Consider the following 22884-nt stretch of genomic DNA (forward strand, 5'->3'; position numbering starts at 1 on the left):
CGTAGCTGAAAGGAAAAATAGATAATGAACAAGCTCCTCAGAGCAGAGGGGGTTCCTCTGCCTGTTAGGCCTGCACAAGCCTCAGGATGGAAGTCTGCTCTTGTTTGAGGCCTTTGGGTGCTTGTGTAGTATAAATATTTACTAACAACATAAAGAGTGAGAGCGAGAGAATAGTCATTTTTCTCAGTGGCTTAGGGTTAAGTACAGGGCAATGGCATCTTAAATCCAGATGTTCTCCTTTTGGGATTTGCCCACGAGGCATATTCTCATGAGATTTCTCTGGCGTTTTGATTTGGATAGTAGCAAACACTTTTAGCCCAATGATATCATGAGCAGATGACTCAAAATGCTCAAGGATTTTCTTTGTGAATTCCAGCAGTTTATTTTATGACTAACGCAGGGAAGAAAGTTTCGCAGATTTCATCTTCTCATCCTTCTGTGTTTCTATTTTCAGTTAGCTTTAAAGGATGCTGAACTTGGCCTGAAAGCAGAAGATTTATTTAAATTTATACATTATACATAAATAAAAATATAGCATGCACATGAGTGTGTGTGGGAGTTGTTCCCAAGGTACTGGCGTAACAGCTCATCCTGATGAAGAAACAGAGATAATGCAGATGTTTGGGGCTGCCCCTTTGGGTGAGTGAGATAAAATAAATTCTCATTGCAGCTGTAGCAGGGCACAATATTTAGTGCCATTTTATCACCTGTGCTTGAAAAGAATGGCTCAGTAATTACAGTTCTCACACCTTTGACCAGAACAGTACGAGTGTCCAAATCCTTTGCTTTATATAAAATGCCCCGAATGCGACGGAGGAGGACGGAAGCACACACGAAGATGCACACCATTTACCAGCCATGAGCGCATGAGCGAGGAGCAGATTTAAAGACCAAGCAAACCCAGAACCAGAGCGAATAAATACAGGAAATTCATTGGAGGTGAAACTGGGCTGACTTGGCCAATGCAGTTTCACAACATCATCAATTCAAGGCTTGCACAGGGGTGATTTTTTCTCTCCATCCAATTCACTAAGGAGTTGCCCGATACTTTGGTGGATTTTCTGCACAATTACAGATTATTGCCATGGTAACAGATGCATCACATGACAACTTTGTTACCTCAGAGACAAGAAACAGCTGCTTAAAGAAACAGGCATCCTCCAGGAATGGGGATATTTATTTTCCTTTTTTTTGTTGGCTTCATATTGTTTTAGGAGTCCTTGCTGATTTTCTCATGGATGCAGCTTCCATCATTTGGATAGTTCAAAATGTTTCAGTGCATCAACTACAAGTTATTTTCTCCCACGTCATATTTTTCCCTCATCCTAAGAAATGCAGCGCATGTTTGGGAAAAGAGAGTTCCTCTAATTCTGGGAGAAGCTAAATGGCTCTTTTCCTCCCTCATCAGCATCTCTCTCTAGTGCTGCCTTTTGTTTCTATTAAGTTAAAGAATATTGAAACACTGCTAATTACGTTACTTGAGAGAACACCCAGGTCTCCTGAAGTCAATGCTACTTTGCCATCATTTTGAGGGGGGCCAAAAGTTCTCAAGCCGAATTCTGCAAAGAGAGACAAGTCCCTCCCTGCTGCAGGTACCACTGGCCACACATTAGTTCAATGGCTTGGGGAAAACCAACAGATGACATACTCTTGTGTAACTGAGTAATTATTCTTTACACTTATCAAAAAAATAACTTGAGAGATGTCATTTATTGCTACCTCACTTTTTAGGGAATTTTAAGTTAAGAAACCTCTTTTAAACAGCTTCTCAGCTTAATTTAACTGGTTTGGATTTTTAATTCCAGCTGCCAGACTCCGTACTGACGGCACCAACCGCTCACCCCATCCCAACATGCAGCCCTGGCCTTGCAGCATCTCCAGCCACTGCTCCGGGGCTGGTGCTCAGGCAGCCAGACCACTTCAGCCCACAGTGAATGTCTGATTAATTACGGGCTTATAATTAACCTTCATGGCTGAAATTTTCCAAAGACCTTCATGGAATGAGCTGCACAAATCCCATCGACCTGAATGGGAGTCTGGAAGCAAATCTCTTTAATCCCTCACTGGGAATCCCCCTGTGCTCCAGCAAAGTAAAACTTCTCCCTTTCCAGGTTTGGAGGTGTTTTCCCAACGTCACAGAGCTGCTGAGGTCTCAGAGAGAGCTGGAAAACAAATTGTGTACAGAAAACACTCCGTGCCCCTCCGTGCTACCACGGCCACTGCTCACGCTCTGGGTTTGTATGGTGGAGCAACTCCGGATTTACCCCAGCAAGACGAAGAGCAAGAGTCTGGCCCACAGTTTCCATGCAAATAGCTTCAGTAATGAGGACTAAGGAAGAGAAATACATCAGACTTGAGAGAAATCCAGATTTATTATTTTTTTTAACCATTTTTTCAGTTTCTTTCAGGAGTCAGATTTCCATCCCCCCAAAAATGTTAACTGGGAAACCACCTCTGCATAGGACATTTTTGTTAATGATGCCACAGCCTTAATGTGGTTTTCTCCAGTTAAATATTTCTGGTAAATGAAATCCTGTTGTACAGCTTAATTTAGCACTGTTTTTTTTGTTGTTGTTGTCATTTTTATTTGACCGCATGGAGCTCAGTGACTTGTAACCCAGTCCCTCAGCCTATTTTTAAATTTCATGTGGACCTTTTTCAGCAGTTTGTGTTTTGTTTTGTGGGGTTCTTTTGTTGGAATTTTTATTTATTTTAGAAGCATGAGAATGGAAGGACCGAGCAATGTTGCTTTATCTTTGGGAGCTTTTGTTTCACATGCACACACGATCATAAGTGAAACGAGTTTGTTTGGTTCTCAGCCCAGGCTCTGATGAAAAGCAAATCCCAATTTATCAGCAAAGGCTCCTAAACTTGTGGGAGTGCTACCGACGCCAGCAGCACAAGAAACCCTCAGCCAAGGCAGTGGGGATGAAATGTGGCAAGAAAGAGCACAGGGTTCCCTTCAACACCTGTACTTCCGATCCTAGAGATCAAGCTGTGTTAAACCGGCTTTGAAAACTCAGCGAGATCTTACCTGGGTGCCACTTTGGGTATTTTCTAGATCATCCTACCTCCCCCCGCTTACTTGTTGAGCACAACAAACATTTTAGTTTGCACTGGGTGAAAAAGAAACAGGGAGCATGGTGAAGGGAGAGAGGGATGCTCTTAGTCCCTTAGCAAAGTAAAAGCAGAAAATCAGCTGATTAAAATGCCCCAAACTTAAACAGGGCATTAGGCAGAATTAACAGACTAGACCTCCGAGCCATCAAAAATTCCCGGTTGAATAAAAGATTGATTTCAAAGACTCAAAGATACCTCAAGGCCAGCATTTCCAAAGAAGACAGGAGCTGATGGGAGCTGAAGCATTCTTCTTGTTCAGTGCATTTGAGTGAGCACTTTAAGTCTCCAAAGATTGAACTATAAAGAGAAATTAGTTTATTAATAATTCACAAGCTCCAAGAAGAAAAAATGTCAAAAGCATATGCTCACGAACAAAGCTGATTTTATTTTCCCTGTTTAGAATTGAGCAACATGTAGAAAAGTGGAGGGTGTCGAGCTCAAAAATTTAATTCAGGGCTTTTTCTGTTCCTTCCCTTTAACCCAAGCAAGCATATATTCTAACTTCCTCATGAGCGCTGAAAGTTCTTCAAATCCCAAATGGTTTATGTGAAACATTAAAAGCACACTATCATCTTCAGCTCTTTAATAGTTTAGGACATTTTCATGGCATAGTTATTATCCAATAGCTCTTAATTGCAGCGTATACATTTCAAGACAACACATTCACAGACTGGAATAACAGAGATTGTAGACTCCCAACCCAGGAACGTGGTTAAGCACACGCTCATTGTTAAGCACATGAGGTATCTCACTGAATCTGGCACTGCCTCACCCAGTTCACCAGGCAAATGAAATCTGTAATATTCATATAGTTAAAATCCAGCAGGTTATTTCTCCTGCACTTAGGCACTGTGATTTTATGATTGTCCCTTTTAATGTCAGTAATTACTTGATTAGAGCATACTAGATAAATACAGGAATTGAAGAACATGCTTCTTAATATTCACTAGAAGACAAGACAGTAAGGAGGTTGTGAATAGCAAGATAAAAGGTCTTCAATCAACCAATGGAGAAATTACAATCATAGTAGGGTTATCTCCACCATTTTTGTCTCCCTTTCGTCAGTGGATTATTGGTTCTTCTTGTAAAGGTCCTTGTTTCCCTCTGCTGGAGAGCTGAATGCAAAAATTTTGAATTTAAAGAAAAAAGGTTTAAAAAATAAATGTGTTGACTCAGAATTGATTTTGAAGTTTCCATTTGTCATTGGAGAAAAGAAAATTGCAAAATTTTAAAAATTTTAAAAACAAAACCTTCCCTTCAAAAATGTTCATGGGAAATATTTACTTCCTTCACATAATCTTTCAAGGAAGACATCACATCTCCAGTTTTTGACCCACACCTACTGACCTCAAAGTGCTTTAGCACTTTTACAGGTGAAAAAGGCCATAAGGTTCCTGCATCCTTCTACCAGTGCAGGTAAGTTTGTAAAATTAGAGACCACACATGGACCATAAAGACCATAGAGAAAACCCACACGAAATCAGGAGAATGCCTATTATCTTCTCTGGTATTTCCCAAGGTGATATGGAAGATGCACAGAGGACATCTGCAGCTCCAAGCTCCTGGGGAAGACAATTGCTCAGCTAAGGAAATCTCACTTTCCTTCTCTTAACTTCATCTCACTGTTGCAGATTGGACCATTATAGAATATAATTAGTCTCAGTTTTACACACGATTAGGCCTGGAAAGTTTGATTCAAATAACGCACTTGCAAATCAGGAGTGTAATTAAATTTGGGATGTGGCTGTTGGGGAATCTTCTCTAGTTAAAGCGCAGTAGGTGATGGTCGGTCTGCAAACATGGGTCCTGATCCCGACTGCCACCCCCTGCCCTGTCTGCAGGGCTCTACATTCCCCACTTGCAGCATGGACTGAGGAGGGAAACACCCCCAGGCAGAAGGAACAGCAATTTGTGGCATCTAATATGGGTGGCTGGGACATGGCACCTCTTCCTCATAGGAAGAATAATGTTTGAAAATTTCAGAATCACCTTAGCTTTTAATAGTGTGTTTGCCAGCAGGCTGGGCCTTGCAGGAGGGTGTCTGGGAGCAATATTAGCATGCGAGAGGGTTCTGCATTGCTGATTGACTGCTTGAAGAAGACAGGTTGCTCCCAAATGTGCCCTCTAGCAGGGACAGCTAGGGCTTTTTCCTGTGCTTTTTTCCAGAGGTACTTTATCCTGAAAAGGGCTAAGCAATCAGCTACTATAACTGACCTTTTTTTTTCATAATCTCAGGAAAGAGAAGAGTCTCATGCCATGACCCAACCTTAGCAAGAAAAAAACAGATTATGAGTTAGAATTACATTATTAATGTGTCAGTCCCATTTGTTTCTCAGTTTCCATTATACTGAATCACAGTATTACTGCTTTTGGAAGGAATCTGATGATAAAGAAAGCCACCTCCCAACAACTGATGGGAATGATGAAAGTAAAGAAGAGGCCAACCATCATCATCCTAAAGAAAATCCACCAACCCCAGGGCCCTGAGGCAGCTGTGGTTCCCTCGGGACTCTGCTCTGACTCAGAACACTGCAGCTGATGCTCATCCCACTGGATCACACTCACAGCCAGCAAACTGTTGCTGTCCGAATAGAATACTTTTAACCATGTGAATTTTTTCCCGCAAAGATAATTATTTATTTCACCTCTGAATGAACCAAAGTGGAACTTGTTCCAAAGCACCACTAGAAGAATGTAAAAAGCTTAGATAAACTCTTTGCGAGATGCCTTTCCTTTTTTCCCTTCTCTTCATGAGGAATGCATGGCTGGGAGACAGAGATCATTGTCCTTTCTGCAGGTTCATCACGAAACAGAGTTCATGGTGCACAAAGAGTGAAACAAAGCAGGTTTAGTTGATCTTGGCTGCTCATGGTTGTTTCCTAATATTCTGCATCACTCAAGCAAAGGATTAGGTTTTTGTTGCTGTGATAGGTGAACTGCAAAAGATGGAGGTTCAAATTCTAGAGTTACTATTTCATCCTCTCCCAGGCCAATTTCCTCTTGGCTCCAGCTGGAGTCCTTGAAATCCAGGGAAGTTTTGCCTGACTATGGAGTGAGTAACGATTCCAGGAATCAACATTTGGAGATAATACCAAACTGAATATCTTTCCCAAATTAACTTTCCTCCTAAGGTCATCTCTGCAACACTCAAGCACACAATGTGTTATTTTCAAAATGAGCCAGTGTCTATCTGTTTATCATAAGGCTGATACAGGAATTACTGCTCATTTATCCACAAGGCACATATGATTTGAGGCTATTAGGTGGTGCTCATCCATACCTCCACTGGACAGATGTGTTCCTTGGGAGCGGTTGTCCAGGGTTTGGCAGTAATAACCCAGTGCAGGCAGCAAAATCAATCCCAATAAGTTTCAGAGGGACCCTTCCAAGGCTCCCTGGTATGTGACAGAGGGCTGCTAATGAGAGGGAGAGATAATATTCATTGCATGAGTGACGGGTGAAAGGGAAGATTAACGTTAGCATACACCTGCTCTTTGGTGCCCCAATTAAGACCTCCTACTGTCAGCAGTAACATAAGATGCAAATCAACCGATGCACTTCCCCCTCCTCCAGAAAGGCTATGGCAGGATTTGGAATAAACTACAATAAAGAAAAAAAAATGCAAAAGCTTGGATGTCCTACTTGCTCTGCGAATCATTTGCTTGCTTACTGGTTTTCCCTTTTCCTGCCTTCTCCTTGCCACCCCTCACCTCTTCCTTCTCGTGTAGGAAGGGACTATGACCTGTTTCAGCACGACGATGCCTGCCCTGGGGACAATCCTGGGGACAGACTGGAAAGCTGTGATTTGAATTGACAAGATTTATCCCTGATTTAAATTCATTTGAAGCAACCTTGCTCAAGCCACTGGCAACAAACAGAGGAAATGGGTGGAAATATGATAGAAGGAAATATGTGGAATGGAGAAGGAGGGGAGTCGTTCATCAGCTCATCCTGCACTGGGTCTAGGGAACTGCTTCTGAGGCAATATGTTAATGCAACATTGGCAATCTGTGCTGGAATATTGCAAATCCATGAGTAGCTCTTGCGAGTGCTTTTCCAATATGTCCATACTATCCCTTTTGGTCTCCTCCTACTGTCCAATATTACCCAAATATCGCTTATCTGATGGAATTCCAGCTGCCAAGGTATTGCAGACTCCTGCTCGAAAGTAATTGTCCTTTCAGCTTTCCTGTAGCTGTTGTGTGAGGAGAGCAGCCCAGAAAATGCAAATCTATTCCAAGAGTTAAAAAAAAAAACAAAATTAAAAAAAATTAAAAAAATTAAAAGGACAAATTTGCACCCTTTGCTCCACGAAAAAAAGGTTTGAAAATGTCTTTTTTTTAATAGGTTAAACCAGACAATAAAATTCTAGGTAGGTAGACGAGGCCTCCAGGACCCCTGTCTCCCTTTGCCCCACCCAACCCAATGGGCAGAGGTGACCACGCTGTGTGGCAGGCAGACAGCCAGGGCACTTAGCCCTTCCTTCCTCCTCCCCACTCTGCTGGCTCTTGGAAAACATGCAGCAATCTGTTTTTCTCCCTCCAGGCAGAAAATAAAATTGGCAAAACTCTTCCCAACAGGAAGCCAGAAAGCTCTGTATAAATTTTCCCAAGGGAAGGGGGCAACTGAGCAAAGTCAGAATTTTCCTGCAGAAAATTTTGATTTGCGTAAAGACAAATTTTATTAGAACACTTTCTTGATAGGAAACATCTAGAAGACCCATTCCAGAGCTTTATTGGCAGAGAAGTGAAGTCGTGCATTTCACAACCTCAAACCTTTTGTCCTTTGCAAACTGTCAGCTTTTGACCATGCAATTAAAAATACCTCAAATCCTTTAGTTTGTTGGCCTGTTGCACTTTCTATCTGGGGTGACTTAGCCCAAATCATCTGAAATAATTGCACACACTCAACGTCCTTAGAGCTCTAGAAACACTGATGTATAGGAAGGGAATAAAATTAATCGGATACTCTCTAGTTCATCTATCTATTCTTGTAATCTTTTGAAAATATCCATAAACAGGACCTAAGTGGAAAGCAATAGCTTGATAGTTCAGTTTCTCAAACTCCTACTTACACTGAAATTAGAGCTAAGAAATCCTCCTTCTGCCAGTGGTGTTGTGAGAATAAATTCTTCAGTGGCACTAAAAGGCTGTCAGATATTAACGCTGAGTGCTTGCAAGGGTACACAGAAAGATGGATCACATGTGTCCTTAGCCCTCAGAAACTATTAAGTCCCCTTGCTCTGCAAACCTATTTGCTCTACTCTCCAAAGTTGTTTGCATCCAGTTACCTTCTCTACAAATTCAGGGGGGTTGGGATTGGCAAATTTAATGAAAGCACCAAAAAGATGTTTTGGAGAAACTCTACCATCCTTTTCTGCCCCCTCTCATGCCACCTGATGTTCTCACTCAACTATAGCTGATCCATAGTTTGGCTCTGTCAAAAAAAGCCAAATTAACTCCAACAATTTTCTTAGCGGGTTTTCCTAAATCAGACCATTCTGAGAGCATTGAACAACAAGGAGCTGGGGCACAGCGTCCTCAGCCAGCCTGGCCCACTCCTTTACACTGTCACTCCACTCTGGAGAATTATGGACTCCCTATGACAATGTATTGGTGGAAAGGGGAGAGTGTGCGATGTGTAGCTTGGAATGAAATTGGGGTGGACAGGAAATTTGTGCATAGTTACTAAGCAAAGGCATGCAGAAAAAAACAAACCAAACCAAACCAAAACAAACTACATTTATGTAATAAAGGATGTTAATTTGCTCAGAGTAATTTTCCATAGATTTTATTGATTGACTTCAGGCTTTGAGGGTTTAACCGCCATGTCAATTTGCCCACTTTAATCTAGCATGTGGATGACTTATAACAGCAAGCTGGCTTTATCACTTGAAACCCTTCCTAATTAATGATAGACAAAAGAGCTCTGGAGAAAACCCTCTGGGTGAGCACTTTCCCTTCCCTTCTCTTTCATCCTGGAAAAGCCCTTAAAACTTATGAACTTCAGTAAACCATTTGAAAAATTGTTAAATACATGGGTATAGCATCAGCAACAATAACTGTGCAAAGCTAATATGTCTCCCTGAACTGGAATTATTGCAATAAGGCTTGTTCCAGATTTAGAACAAGGATAAATACCACTATGAAAGATCTTCACAGTGTCTTCAGCCTCTTCATTTTCTGCTGCTGTGATTCAGCTATTACAGTGTACACATGCTAGGGAGGAAGCCAAATCTTTACAAAAGGAAAGAAGAGGGATCAGACCTGGCTGGGATCAAACAGAGATCCGATCGTTCTGCCACTAGCTTAGTTTATAGCGCTGGGCAATATATCAGACACCTCCCTGTTTCATTTGTCCATCTGTAAACTGTTAAAACAATTCTCACCCCAGCATCCAGGAGAAATCAATCACCAAGACTGAACTGAACCAAATAGCAGTTAAGTTCTTGGATGGAAGACATAATAGAAACACAAATATTTTTACTTGAAGTGTTATACTGCCCTCAGTGCAGACTCTACTGGTGGTGATGTTAAACAACACACATTCTCCTCTCCTCCAGGGCAGGCTGCTTCCAAACTTTTTTCAGGGGATTATATAGCAATAACATTTTCCTTATCCTGAGCCCCTTGCAAGGTTGTAAACAGTAATAGGCATTGCAAAACCCCAAAGTTTTTCATTCTGGGAGACAGCCCTGATTACTCTCTAGCAGCTGCCTTGCAAGCAGATCTCAAAGCATCTTTGTGGTGATCCACCTTAGAGAGATCCTTGCAATTAACTGACCTTGTCTGGCCCCTTTACTTGCATACAGCAGCAGTATTGCCAGTTCTAAATACTTGACATGATGAAGTCAAGCCTCTAAAGTAGTCATGACAATGCTTCACAGATAATTTTGAGGTCTTTAAAGGACGAATACACTTTCATTATCATCATGCTTGACCTCTGGTTTTGGTCACACCCTCCCCCTAAAATCACTTGAACTTGAGTTTTCCTTTGGTTTTCTGAATGAGAGCAGAACCTCTTGCATAATTCCATAGCAGCAGCAGCTGGGGCTTCGGTTAAAAAAGAAAATATCTTGAAGTACGGCATAGCACAAGTTCATTCTAAAAGTGAGCAACACCACCTCAATCGAAAGCAAGCACAAATCACCCCATTTGTTTGATATGGAGAAAGCCACGAAACACATCTGTCCGGACCAGCTCTTGAGGGTGTATTTCTCCAGCAATTCGATCCCACCCTTCCAGTGACTGCCCAAAGAGCCACACTGTGGCAACCAGCACAGGGGCTGAGCCACATCATTCAGAACAACAGCAGGTAAATCTACAGAGGCTTCTTCAGCAGAGTTTGACCAGAGATAAAAAGCTTTCTGCAATTCCAGGAATTCTCCTTCCTATTACTTTTTTTGGAGCAAGCTTCCACTTTATATTGAAAACGAACTAAAGTATTCCAGAGCTCACTTTCAAAAATAATCCAGAGAGACTAGTTTAGGATGCAGCTAGAATTTGAGCTGCAGGCTGCAACAATGATGGCACTGCCTGGCTTTCCATCAATGCTCTCCAAGACCTAAAGGCCAAACAGGCTGGAAAACTGAAGTCCTGCCAGAAGTCACCCCACCACCCAGCACTCCCACTTCTCCTGGCTCCCCGTGCAGTGCCCTGTTCACTCGGCTGCGCCGTCTTTCCAGACTTGAACCCAAAGGCTCCATATCTGTCTGTACTAAAGGAGGTTTCCCCGTCCACCTTCAACTACACAACTTGCATGAATCCAGCAAAACACTTATTGTGTGGCCCAAGCACAAAGCAAAGCAGTAATGTATATGATAGCTTCCAATGACTCACCAGGCACTTCTGTTCAGAAATTTTCCTCCAAACCCTCAGGTCTGGCCATTCTTCAGTGGTGGTCTTGGCATGCAGAAATGACAGCATGTCATCTATGTGTGAGCTCCGTGCCCTCCTCAGCTTTGCACGTGCCAAAGTCGCTTGTGGAGCTCCCATTGGTCGTGACGATGCTTTCAATTTAGTAAATGCTTATGTGACTCTTGGTTGGAAAAGGATGGAAAGAAGTCCAAGCACATCACTCTAAATAGATCTGTGGGTAACACTTTAGCTACACATTGAACTTAGATTTAGTAGCATCATTATTGCATGTAATGTTTATTTTATTAGGTTTATTTTATTAGTGTGCCCACAGCAGAATGTAAGCCTTGTCTTTGTCAACTCAAAAAGCACCCCACAAGAGGCTCTGAGTAGAAAAACATGGTGCACTTCATTTTTTCCTTTGGAAAAGCCAAGCAGATGCTGATGAGTGCATAGTCACAATAAGCGTGTGTTTTGCATACAGTGCTAAGCTCCGAGCTCAGCTAAGTTAACTTGGTGGGAAGTTGGGTTTAATTTGATCCTGTCTCTGAGTGTTCACAAAATGATGCGATTCAGCTTTAACTAGATGAGTAGTATCATCAAAATACATTATTTAAATCCCACCCCCTCAGCCATGTAGCCAAATTGGAAGAAGTGTCACTTAAGTATCTCCTTCCAGGCCAGGAAAAGATCAGTCACACTTTAAGTGTCTCAAGTAAGGATTTAATTTAGACTTAATAAGACAGCGATTGTACATTAAATACCATTGGGTTATTAAAACCATATTCATTGAGGTTTTACAGCTATGTCAGGACAATATGCCATAAATGGAAAAACTGCTAACAAGGCACAGTTATTGATTCTGACAACATGTGCTAGATAAGATATGTTTGTATGTTCAATAAAAAGAAGATAAACGTAGAAGAAACGCCCACAGGAATGTTTTCCAGAGTCTCCATGGAGCCCTCCACCAAAGATTCAGAGCACTCAGACGGAAGAGTGAAGTTATCCTCACCGCCTCCTTAAGAATGAGATCTATTTGTCCTATTGTTGGACAAACAGACACAGAGAGGTCTTCAAAAGCACTTCTTTAGGCTTTGCTGAAGTTTTGGGGAAGGGCAGAGATTTAAAACTACCCCTGTGCTCCTCTTCTGGTGCTTTAGCCACAGGACAAACCTGGTAGAGAAAAGACAGGGTGGGTCTGAACAAGGAGGCTGCTGATCCCACCCGCCAAGGACATAGCTGTGCCCAGACATGACAGAGGACGTTCCATGGGGCCTGCCAGGACAGTCCTCTGCTGAACAGGGAGTGAGAGGACTCGGCAGAGCACCTTGGGATCAGTGAAACACAATAGATCTTGGATGCGTTAGAGTTTGTGCATAGGGAGCTGGCAACACCTCTGCTTGCACAACGCTGGCAAAAAATATTGCATTTGCAAAAATTAATTTACACACAAATATGCATATCTGTGTGCAAATGTATATATATAATACATATATACGTGTGCAAGAGCACTTTAAGAAGGCACTTACCCACCAAAGCAAAACTTGGAAAATGAGAATGTTTATACAAAAAAACATTCTGTTTGCCAACAAGTTTCTGTATTCCTCTCACTGTTATTAGAGACATTTGTGTTTAAATCAGAGCTCCCAGCCCTGCCTCTCCTTCCATCTGAGCCTACACAGATTGCATAATCCTCTGTTTGTGGCATCATCATACGTTGCTATAGAGATTGGGGAAATGTCTGTGATGATGATGATGTCAAATCGCTCAGCCAGATAACTCCAATATCAAGATAGAGGAGGAGAGGGTCCATAAACAGAAGCAAAGTATCATCTCCAGTAGTCAGTAAAGAGGAAAGGTAATATTATTTATTGACCTTTAAAGGTAAACCGATGTCAGCTCCAAACAAGCGTGACTTGAGAGCTTTCTCTAGTGTGAAAGTTCCCAGCTCTGCTCCCGCTTTCAAAGGCTTTGCTCCGTCAACATGACTTCTTCAATTGCTCTTTTATTCAATGGGCTCTATAAATTTGGGAGTAGTTATGCTGCTACTGCCACGGGAATGCGGCAATCCTATGAATACTTTGTCTGTCTCATCTTGTGGCTATGTCTGGAGACAGGCTAAGAGTGAAAGTGCAGATCCACTACTCATAAGCTATCCATATTGCTCCTATTCAGGACTTCAGACAGGGTTCAGACCTGGCTGCTCTACCATTCTGCTAGAGAACAGCACCCAGAATGCCTATGGCAGGGAGCTCACAGGGGTGGCAGGGAGGTAGAGGCATGGTTGTAGTAAGACCTCCACTCCTGAGTTCACAGAGAGATGCCAGAATTGCAGCATTCCTTAGAAATGAAAATATTTCTCTCTCTTCAAGGTGAAGTGCCCTGATTGTCAGGCTTGGTTCAAAGTTCACCCTTACTAGATGTGAAGGCTGCACAATGAGGACATCCCAGACCACATTTGGGAGCATCCTGCCCAAGCTCCCAGGAGAAGGAAGGCCAAGGGATTGGCATAGCTCTGTCTGCACCACACCATGTACAGCCACCCATAGGTACCACAGTGCGAGCAGGGCTACAGGCTGGCAAGGGGTGGCTGTCATCATATGAACCCCCACCAGCCAGATCACAAAATGATTCAAGCCATTTTCCCAGCACGAGGTTTCAGGACAGCAGCAGCCAGCCCGACAGATCAATGGGGGTGGGCTGGTGGCCACCAGCACTACCAGACACACACGCAACTGTCACATACTCCCCCAGCAGGTCCCACAGCCACCACCTCACTGCTTTGGGATCTCAGGTGTCTGCTGTGATGCACAAACTTAGGAGCCACTTTGGTCTGCAAGTATCAATCCTGGGGAAGCAGCTTGGGCCTCACATTTCATATATTATCTCACATTTCTGCCTACATGCAAGTTTTCCTCTTAGCCTTTCTCTACAATCAAAACACTTGTTTAAATGACAGTTGAAGGAAGCTGATCTAAAAGACAATTATATTTTACAGTTTCTCTAACTAGGTAAAAGTAGTGGCTTGGTTTCTTTCCACCCCAGACTGCTTAATTATTGGGGTATCGTGGAATGCCTGCACTGTAATAAAACTCCAGTGTGTATCCAGGTACCAGGGGATTTATTAACTTGCACTCAACACTGGCAATCAGCAGCCAGGGTCAGATGTGCCTGGTGATGATGACATCATCATTTTTGGCAGCTCTCTCCAACAAGTGTTGAATGAGGTAATGTCCCCAAAATTAAAACTGACAGCAGGATTAATAATGATAGATTCTTTGAGCTTTTTCTTTGTGTTTTAGATTGGTGTTCTATTTCTTCCATCAGGGGTTGCCAAAAGATCATCATAACATTCACCCAGCATTTCAACATGCCACCAGTAAGTGACAGGGGACACCAGCAAGTGTTTCTGGGTGAGCAGGTTACTTCAGGATGGTTTTGTCACATGCGGTCACAGACCGACTGTATTTTCTACCGGAGATAGGCAGGTCTCATGGCACCAGACCTGTTGCCATCCTCACAGACACACCAACCTCCAGCTCTGGGTGTACGAAACTGGAAATAACTCACAGGGCTGTGGTTGTCAGCAGCTGAGAGAGACAGCGACTGTTCCCTGCAGATTTACATCTATTTCACTTGGAGGAAAGCTGCATCAGAGTGTGTCCTGCTCCAGTCTTTTAAGGTATCTCCAGTTGTACACCACAACACACCTGCTGAGCCCAGAAAACCTTGCCCAGCACAGCCATGGATATTTTCATATTTCAAGTTTGGTTTTTTTGGTTGGTTTGTGTGTTTGTTGTTGGTGGTTTTGTTTTGGTTTTTGTTTTAGTTTCGGAGCAGTTTGCAGGTGGTTTAGGCTTTCTGGCCCAGGAGGTTTTGCTTATTTGCTTTTGAAGCTTTGCAAGGGAAGGAGAAAGGAAAGGAAACCCAGGCTGTGGCTGACACCCTGTGATCAAGCTCCCTCAGCCCAAGACCTCAGCAGCCACAAACCAACGCCACAGGCATAGAAGCACAAGCTTCAGCCAAACTGACCCAGTGCAAACAACCCTGCTGACACCAGGGGACATGAACTTGCATCTATTTAAACATCTGAACCTGGCCCTCTTTTTTGCCCAGTTAAACATCAGAGGGAAAGTCTTCCTGGAACATCCTGAGATCTGTTCCAGTGATAACCAACCACGTCATCACCACCAGATCTAGGGACAGGACAGATTTGGGACTCACTGAACAAAAGACACAGAGCATCCAGGATCCCACTTTCTGGCTCTAGCCCCTTCTCCTCCCACCACTCCCACTATCTGAACATTTTTCCTTCCTTCAATTCTACTCAGATTCATCTCGTGACATCTCTCTGTGCTGTTGTTACCTGTCCTGCTCCTTCACCCCTCGTCCACGTTCTCCACTGAGAACGACACAACCAAACAATAAAGCCCGAATGTGAGCCTAAGCTTGAAAGTCAGATTTCTCACAAAGTTCACCAAACTGGCCAGGAGACTAGTAAAGGCAAGTACCTGCATTTTTCCTGTTGATTGTATTCTGTCACAGCAGCAGATAGAGGTGGTTTGGGCATTTGTATAGTCTGTTGACAAATTAAACCCTCTGATGGTCATCAGGCACTAAAGTGAAGAAACACAAAAACACTGGAACTGTTTGGATCTCAAATAGCTTATATTAAATGGTACTTACTACCCCTAATAGTCACCTAACTCGGATAAAATCCATCTCACCAATGCATTACTCTGCCTATGCACAAGCTATAGACCCGAGCACTTTTATGCACTTAAAATGCTGTAAAAGCATTTTACTCCAGTGTCTTCATGCGTAGGTGGATGGTACGGTGCACAGAGCAGGACCTGAACACTCTCATGAAAACACAGACCCTCGTAGGCCCTACAGTCCTTGGGTCGTCCCCACTCCTTGCTTCATATTCAGGAGCAGAGACACACTGCCTCTATATTGCTAAGTCAAAATGAAGACATGGAAATATGAAATAATGATGGAAGAAATGAGCAAAGTTTTGGTCATTGTTTAATTTGCTGAGAGAACAACCCCACCTAAGAGTCCTTCTGCCAGCTCTGACAAAGTGGCCAAAGATAAAGACAAATATGCCTCAGAGATGGAGCACAGCTGTTAAACTGACAGTGAAGGAGGGGGGAAATGCACAATAATTTAATTAGTAGCTGTGCCCTTTCCATGTTTCTCCCTTCAACGCTACTAGTAAGAAAAAATTTTAAAGATTTTAATTTTTCCAATACAGATGTTGCCCTTAAAAAGTCTACTAATAACCTTGTAGAACTCCGTTTCCCTGATGATGACAAAGTGCTTTAGTTAATTAAACCTCACAACATTTCTGAAAGTGTCAAACCAAACAGCGCAGCCGCCTCATTGCAAAACACAGCGCTTCCAAAAATGTGCTTGTGGGTTTTGCACCGCCACTCTCCCCCCACACCCTCTGTGTTCATATCAGTTGCAAAGGAACCTCAGGGGAAGATTATATACAAGTTGACAGAGAAAATGTGTCGGAACTGTTTCGACTGAAAGGTTTGTTGTTTAAGCAAAAAAACCCTGCCCTGTTACCAAAGCTAAAATGCTTTGTAAATATTATCTGGATTTTGCCCAAGATTTCAACAGAAAGGTTTGTGAAGTTCAGGGTGGACAAACTTGTCCCTCTCAATGAAAGAGGGGGAGAATGTGCAATCAGCACAGACCATGTTCTTGAGGCCTGAGTTTTATATTGCAAAAAACTTGGAAAGACTGCTTCTCATGTCAGCGCAAAAACATCTCAAAATTGCAAAATGTGGTCACCAGACACAGTTGTAGTTTCACATCTAGTTCTACCATCAGGCAAGTTTGGGTCTGCTTTATATTTCCCTTTCAGGTGGTGGAGTTGATTGTCCAAGTAATTACAACAATAACGCCTCCAGTCAATACCTGCTTATAACAACCCCTTCACATGGCCGCATACATGTAGAATGGCACATATACATTTGAATCTACTTCATTAAGAAACGAGTATGAGATTTGCTATTATTGCTCTGCTATACTCCCCATCTTTTTACTTTGAGCTCTGAGCAGGAAAAGTCAACAAGGGCTTCACCTGCGATGAGACACTTTAATCAAGGTTGCTGCCTCACTGCTTGGTGCTGGTCCTGAGGACTTCAGAGAGGTTTTCAGCAGATCAGCCCACGGTTTTGCACTTGGTTCTTTCACGCTCTGATTCAACAGATTTAATTAAAGGACAATGTGATATTAGGGGCAAGAGAGCATCACATTCTCTTCCATGCTTGCTGAGAATCCAGACCCTCTATGCCAAACTTCAGCCCCTGCATGGAGTTTGACTGCTAGACGTAAAAACACAGCAAGCAAGATCTCATCAAGGATAAAGAGGCTGATATAGAGCTACTTACAGAAATACGAATATTGGTAGCCAGGATTCATACAACCTACCTGGGAAGATAACAAAGAAGCAAGACCTATCTTCACATCGGGTATCAGCCTCACTCTTATTAACATTGTGGATCCTGCAGTGGTTTTCTTCACTCCAAAACCCACTAATTTAATGTACGGTACAGTCATTCTATGTGGGGGGAAAGAGAAATTCTTTCTTCCTTCCTGTTGGAAAACTCTTTGGCAGTAACGCTTGGATTGTTTTCTTTGTAAATTATATTCATGCTGTTTTCAATATGTTTTCCTGACTTTATTGAAATCCGACCAATTTAACGAGTAATGTAGAACTTGTTTCCATGTTAAAAAACTCTCAGAGCTGCTTGGGAATAATTATTAAAACTTCCATATGTGTAGCAAAGCCAGTCAGTTTTGCAAATAGCAAAAAAACAAACACCCAACCAAACCAGTCCATAACAGGACATCACTCTAACAATAGGCAAAGTAGTGTAAAACCAACGGCCACCAACCTTTGGAGAAAAGGGGCTACACTGGCTCTATGCCAGGAACATAACACTCACACCTGGTTTTCATGCCAAATTCCATTTTAAAAAGGTTTTAATCACAGATAAGGGACCAATACAAAGCCCTGAAATCAATGGAGAGGCTCATATGGAATCTAACAGAATGGAATCAGGCTCCAAAGACCTGATCTCTTGCACAGCAGTTACACATGCTCCTAACTCCTTCAACTCTCCTTGAACCCGTGTTTTGGGGGATAAAGGGTTTGCTGTTAGCCCTACCTGATGCAGGTGTACCTGACAGGTAGAGCAGCTGCACAGTCTCTGTAGAACCCACATGGCGGGTCTGTGTCCAGCTCAGAAAGCCAGCAGGCATCTGCTGAATCTTTACCACTCTAGGTTTTGCTAAGTCAGGTGTACACTTACAGGTTTGATAGGCTTGGTGCCCACAGTCACACACAGCTCCATGCTCCACAGTATTCATCAGCCTTTTTTTTTCCCCTCCATTCAAGATCCAAAGCTTAGGGACTCCTTGTGATGGGCAGCTGGCAAGATTCACACCCTAAACTGAAGGATTTACTACCAGTGGCTATGCATGACTTTAACAGTGCATTTTGGATGGCCATCTTTTGAAACAACAGCTCTAATACTGTCCACAGCAAACCAGCAACTTCAGTAACCTCCTGAACCAGCCAGTTCTGCACAAGTAATGGTAGTAACACATTTCATGCAGCTGCACCAGCATTAAAACCTCCAGCTACCTTTTTTCCACCATGTTCTACGTGAAATACGTGGCAGCAGTGCAGCTGGCTGTGCCTTCATGCCACAAAACCTCTCTGAGCTCAGCTCCATCCAGAGCTGGGTGAGGACAGTGATGCCAGGGAGATCTCTGCACCACGGACCCTTGTCAAGAGGGTGGGAGACACCCCTGTTGTTATTCAAGCAGAAAGACGAAGACAACCCTTACTGGTTGCACAGGGTGCGAGGAGAGCATTATTATGTATGTGTAGTCTACAGAACTGAAATACAGAAGCTGACATTTTTATGACTTTCATAATTTTTCCAGTAAGCAGCATGTACCATGAAGCAGAGACTGGCCCTGCACCTGTGACACATATGCAGAGAGACGGGGCAGCGTGTTTGGGTCACATCCGACACGTTAAGGCACTTCTGCCAATTCTTTGGCACAATGAACACCCACTAACTTATAAGCAACATCTTACAGATTTCTTTAGCTATAGATTTTGCTCCATTTTTCCCTGGTGGTTAGAAACAGATTCATGGGGGCACACACATGCATACATCCCTTTCTCCTCCTCACCCCCCTTTAGACTTTGAGGACAGTTTTACAGGCAATATTCTTCCTCATCTGCCTCTGAGGTCCTGCTTTCTCCATAGGATTCCTTGTAACGCTTTCAGTCCTTGTCACAGATACAAGAAAAATACTACTGGAGATTTGGGCAACCGGAATAAATGGTCAGACATCCAAATCAACGGCTAAACAAGAGAATTTGTGATTTTATGGGCACTCCTTGCTTTTAGCTATTTCTGCACTGTTAGTTGGCTCAGCAGCTCTGAACAAAGCCCGCGTAACACTTGCATTTCCTCAGCATCAATAATAGATCCCGTCAGGATAGGCCGTGCCACAGCAAATCGAGCCACACGGGTGTCACGCTGCCACGAGCCCCAGCGGGGTCACAGGGCTAGAGGGGGCTGTTGCAGCACTAGTGGGATCCAACGTGGCAGAGCAGATGCTCTGCTCCAAGGGAAGCACCAGGGCTTCAAGCTTAAAGTGCCTTTCTCCGCCCCCCCTCCTCTGTTTTTGACACCCAACTCCAGAATAACTACATCTGCCTGTCTGTTACTAATTCAGGAGACATTCAAGAGGATGCTCATTAAGCACCTTTCACTCAAAAGGGTGAGAAGCCTCTGCAACCATGACTCATGTGACTGGCTCACCCTTGCAGGATGGGCATTCAGGGAGATCAGATGTTCCAGGGAGGCACAGGATTACTTTTCAGGGCATCATAAAGAGGTGAACAAGGTGGAGCTGACACAAGAAATTACACTTCCCTTTCCCAACAAACAGAGCCTGGGTTTTGCATGGAGTTCAAAGAGGTGGCACATTCCCATTCACTTCAGAGGAACTTGACTGCTTTGGTGCCTTTGAACCTCCTTGCCTTAATGCCAGGCAGATGTTGGCAATGCCTTCAGCTTATCCACCCAAGCACAGTGCCCACCCCATAGAGCAGCCAGCAACACATCTTCTCCACATACATGAGGCTCAAGGATAGCATTTAGGAAGCCATTGCAACTTCACAGCTCTTATTTTCCTCTTAAGATTAAATTGACACACCATATAGCGCATTTATGAAATGCAGTGCTGTTTCGGTATAGGCAGCATTTATAAATAAGAAAAAGGTGATTTATTTACCCTCCTTTCTAGGGGCATGGGACAATGTGTGGGTTGGAGAACTTTGCCTGGTGCTTACTTGTCCTTCTGGCTGATAAAACTGTGTGTCCAGATACAAGAAACCCTGTGGTTGAATGGAAATGAGATGTAGGGGACAAGCGAGGCTCAGTTAAGCTGAACCGTGGCAAAGTAAATACAGTCAAGGATGGAGGAGGACAGCAGACCTTGGCCAAAACCATCACATCTCACTGTCTACTGAGCATTGTTCTGAACCTGTAAAATACTGGTAACCTAAACAATTGCTAGATTTGCCACCTAACAAAATAAACAAACAAACAAACACACACACAAGCAACTCTTTTATTTTATGCTTCACCATGAGTTTCAGTGCACAACTGTCTTGCAACTACTCCATGATGGTGTCACAGCTCTGGGACTCAGTGAGAAATTCTCTGTCCACTTACTAGTGAGCCTGCAACATGTTGCAGCTCTTAAGAGTGAAGTTTATGAATGCCATAACTAATATATTCAGCATTCATTCCTTTAGCACAATGTAAGCTGTTGAGAAGCTCAGACCAGGATGACAGAAATAAATATATGTGTAGTAACTTGTTTGGGGAGGAAAAAACAGAAAAGCCCCAAACCTTGAAATTCCCCTAACCCAGAAGAATATAATTGCTTTAAATATTTTTAGATTACAAATTGTTCCTCTTGCATGAAACTTCAGAAGTCTTATTCATGTGCATCTGTATTTCTTTGCCATGGCCAGAGATGAAATCACAACTACATTAGAAAGACTTTCAGAATCCTCAAATACTAAAGAAAACACCTTTAGGCAGGTCATATCACAGCCAAGTCACAGTTTGCAAAGTAAAACACAACCACAAAACCAGATATTTAACATTATAAAGAACATCCTGCCAATTGTAGCTAAGAAATGTCTCTTCTGCATTAAAAAAAAATCACAAAGTCATGGGTGCCTATGATATTTTTGTCATTTTTTAAATCAAAAGGGAAACTAGCAAGATAGGGTTTAACATTCCTTAGCACCTGCTCTTTGCTGCTTGTTGAGAAGCAGTCCAGCACACATTACAGGACAGGAGTTATGCAAGAGGACTAGAATGGTCTGAACACCTGAGGAAAACCAGCCCAGGTCACACCTGAGGAGATTTTAAATTCAGCAAAGCATGGAGATCACAAGCCAACAACAAGCAAGGCAGCCCCCTCCCCACAGCACACAGGTAGGAAGGAGCATGCAAAGGGTGGATTCTAACCCCCCCTAAAGCGATGCTTATTTTCAAATAAGGAAGCCAAGAGCTGCTTGGCAAAAGGCAGGGAGGGTTTTTACCGCTGCACCTCTGTGGTGAGGCTGGAGAAGAGGCAGATTCTCAGCCCCAAGCCCAGCACAGCCACCAGCAGCTCTGCACTTCTCTGCGGGTCCCATCTCAGGAGGCACCACAGCACCACCCTGCTGCAATTTGCCCCTGACTTTATTCCTGGGTGTGGGAGGGTTTCCCCTCCTGTTTGTGAAGCCCCAGATCACCTGTGACCAGTTGGCAGTAAAAAGTGCAAAAAGCATGTGAGATAAATATATATACATATATTGTATAGTATTTACTTTACAAGCTGTATATATGTATAGATTGTATAGTATTGACTTTACAAGCTGCATGACAGGTTACTTAATTCACCTGATATCGCTTTGCCACCAACAAGGCACTTCGAAGTTAGCCATCTCACCAAATCTGACATTTAACAGGTTAACAGAACCCTTCTCTGGTAAACAGAGAGTTAAACATTCCGTGCCAGGAACACTCATGGAAACCCCAAAGAAGTCAGAGCCAGGACCACAGGCAGATTTCAGAGGCATTCTCTAAAATACCAGCTCTGAACGTTACAAAGTTCACCCGCACTTGCTGTCAAATCCAAGCTGCTTTTGGGCAAGACTTACACATAAACCATTTGCAGCTGTAAAAAGCAATCTTGCTTGCTTCAGAAACTATTCTTCTTTCCAAAAATCCAGAATGACTTACAAACATTATCATCAAGACTGAATGAAAAGGAAATAAAGTGCCTGCAAGGAAGAGAAAATAATTTTTGCAAAATTAGTCACATTTATCCAAATATTTACAATCAAGCTTAATATTACACACACACTTCCACTCAAAGCTGATGAATGTACTCAATCATATACTGTCAAGCATTTGCCTTCAATGTCTGAAACATTAGCGATAATTGGCACGAGAAAAGTCCTGATGCTTATAAGCTTTTGGAACTGCTGATAACCTGATAAACAAAATGTTAAGGCAACTTCAGGAGCTAATCAAAACCCTGGCAGGTTGGGGAAATGTCAATATTTACAGCGGGCAGCCCTTCATCAGTTAATCACTTTTAACCTTCATAAACTAAGATACTACAGAGGACTTCAGGTTAATGTACGAACCCTCTATTCAATTAAGGTATTACAAAGGCAGTTACGAACAAGTAAGGCATTGTGAAATGAAGTATAATTGAGTTTATCAGGGTATAAGCAGGCCAAGCAGGGAACAGAAAGCCTGAGCTTCAGTGTTTTAAAGGAAGAAGCGTT

General features: G+C 42.9%; 2 long non-coding RNA genes across 2 annotated transcripts; both read right to left on the minus strand.

Annotated features, from left to right (window-relative positions):
• Positions 1 to 370: 370 nt before the first annotated feature.
• LOC139829088 (uncharacterized) lies at positions 371 to 5388 on the minus strand. The gene is made up of 3 exons (XR_011741334.1): positions 5335 to 5388; positions 3316 to 3417; positions 371 to 481 (listed from the first exon to the last, which is right to left on the minus strand). It is a non-coding gene; the product is annotated as an uncharacterized lncRNA (long non-coding RNA).
• Positions 5389 to 11736: 6348 nt separating this feature from the next.
• LOC139829123 (uncharacterized) lies at positions 11737 to 17597 on the minus strand. Its single transcript, XR_011741414.1, has 3 exons — positions 17427 to 17597; positions 15491 to 15595; positions 11737 to 12152 (listed from the first exon to the last, which is right to left on the minus strand). It is a non-coding gene; the product is annotated as an uncharacterized lncRNA (long non-coding RNA).
• Between the last annotated feature and the right edge of the window lie 5287 nt (positions 17598 to 22884).

Source organism: Patagioenas fasciata, chromosome 14 (genome assembly GCF_037038585.1).
Source record: "Patagioenas fasciata isolate bPatFas1 chromosome 14, bPatFas1.hap1, whole genome shotgun sequence".
Lineage (NCBI taxonomy): Eukaryota > Metazoa > Chordata > Aves > Columbiformes > Columbidae > Patagioenas > Patagioenas fasciata.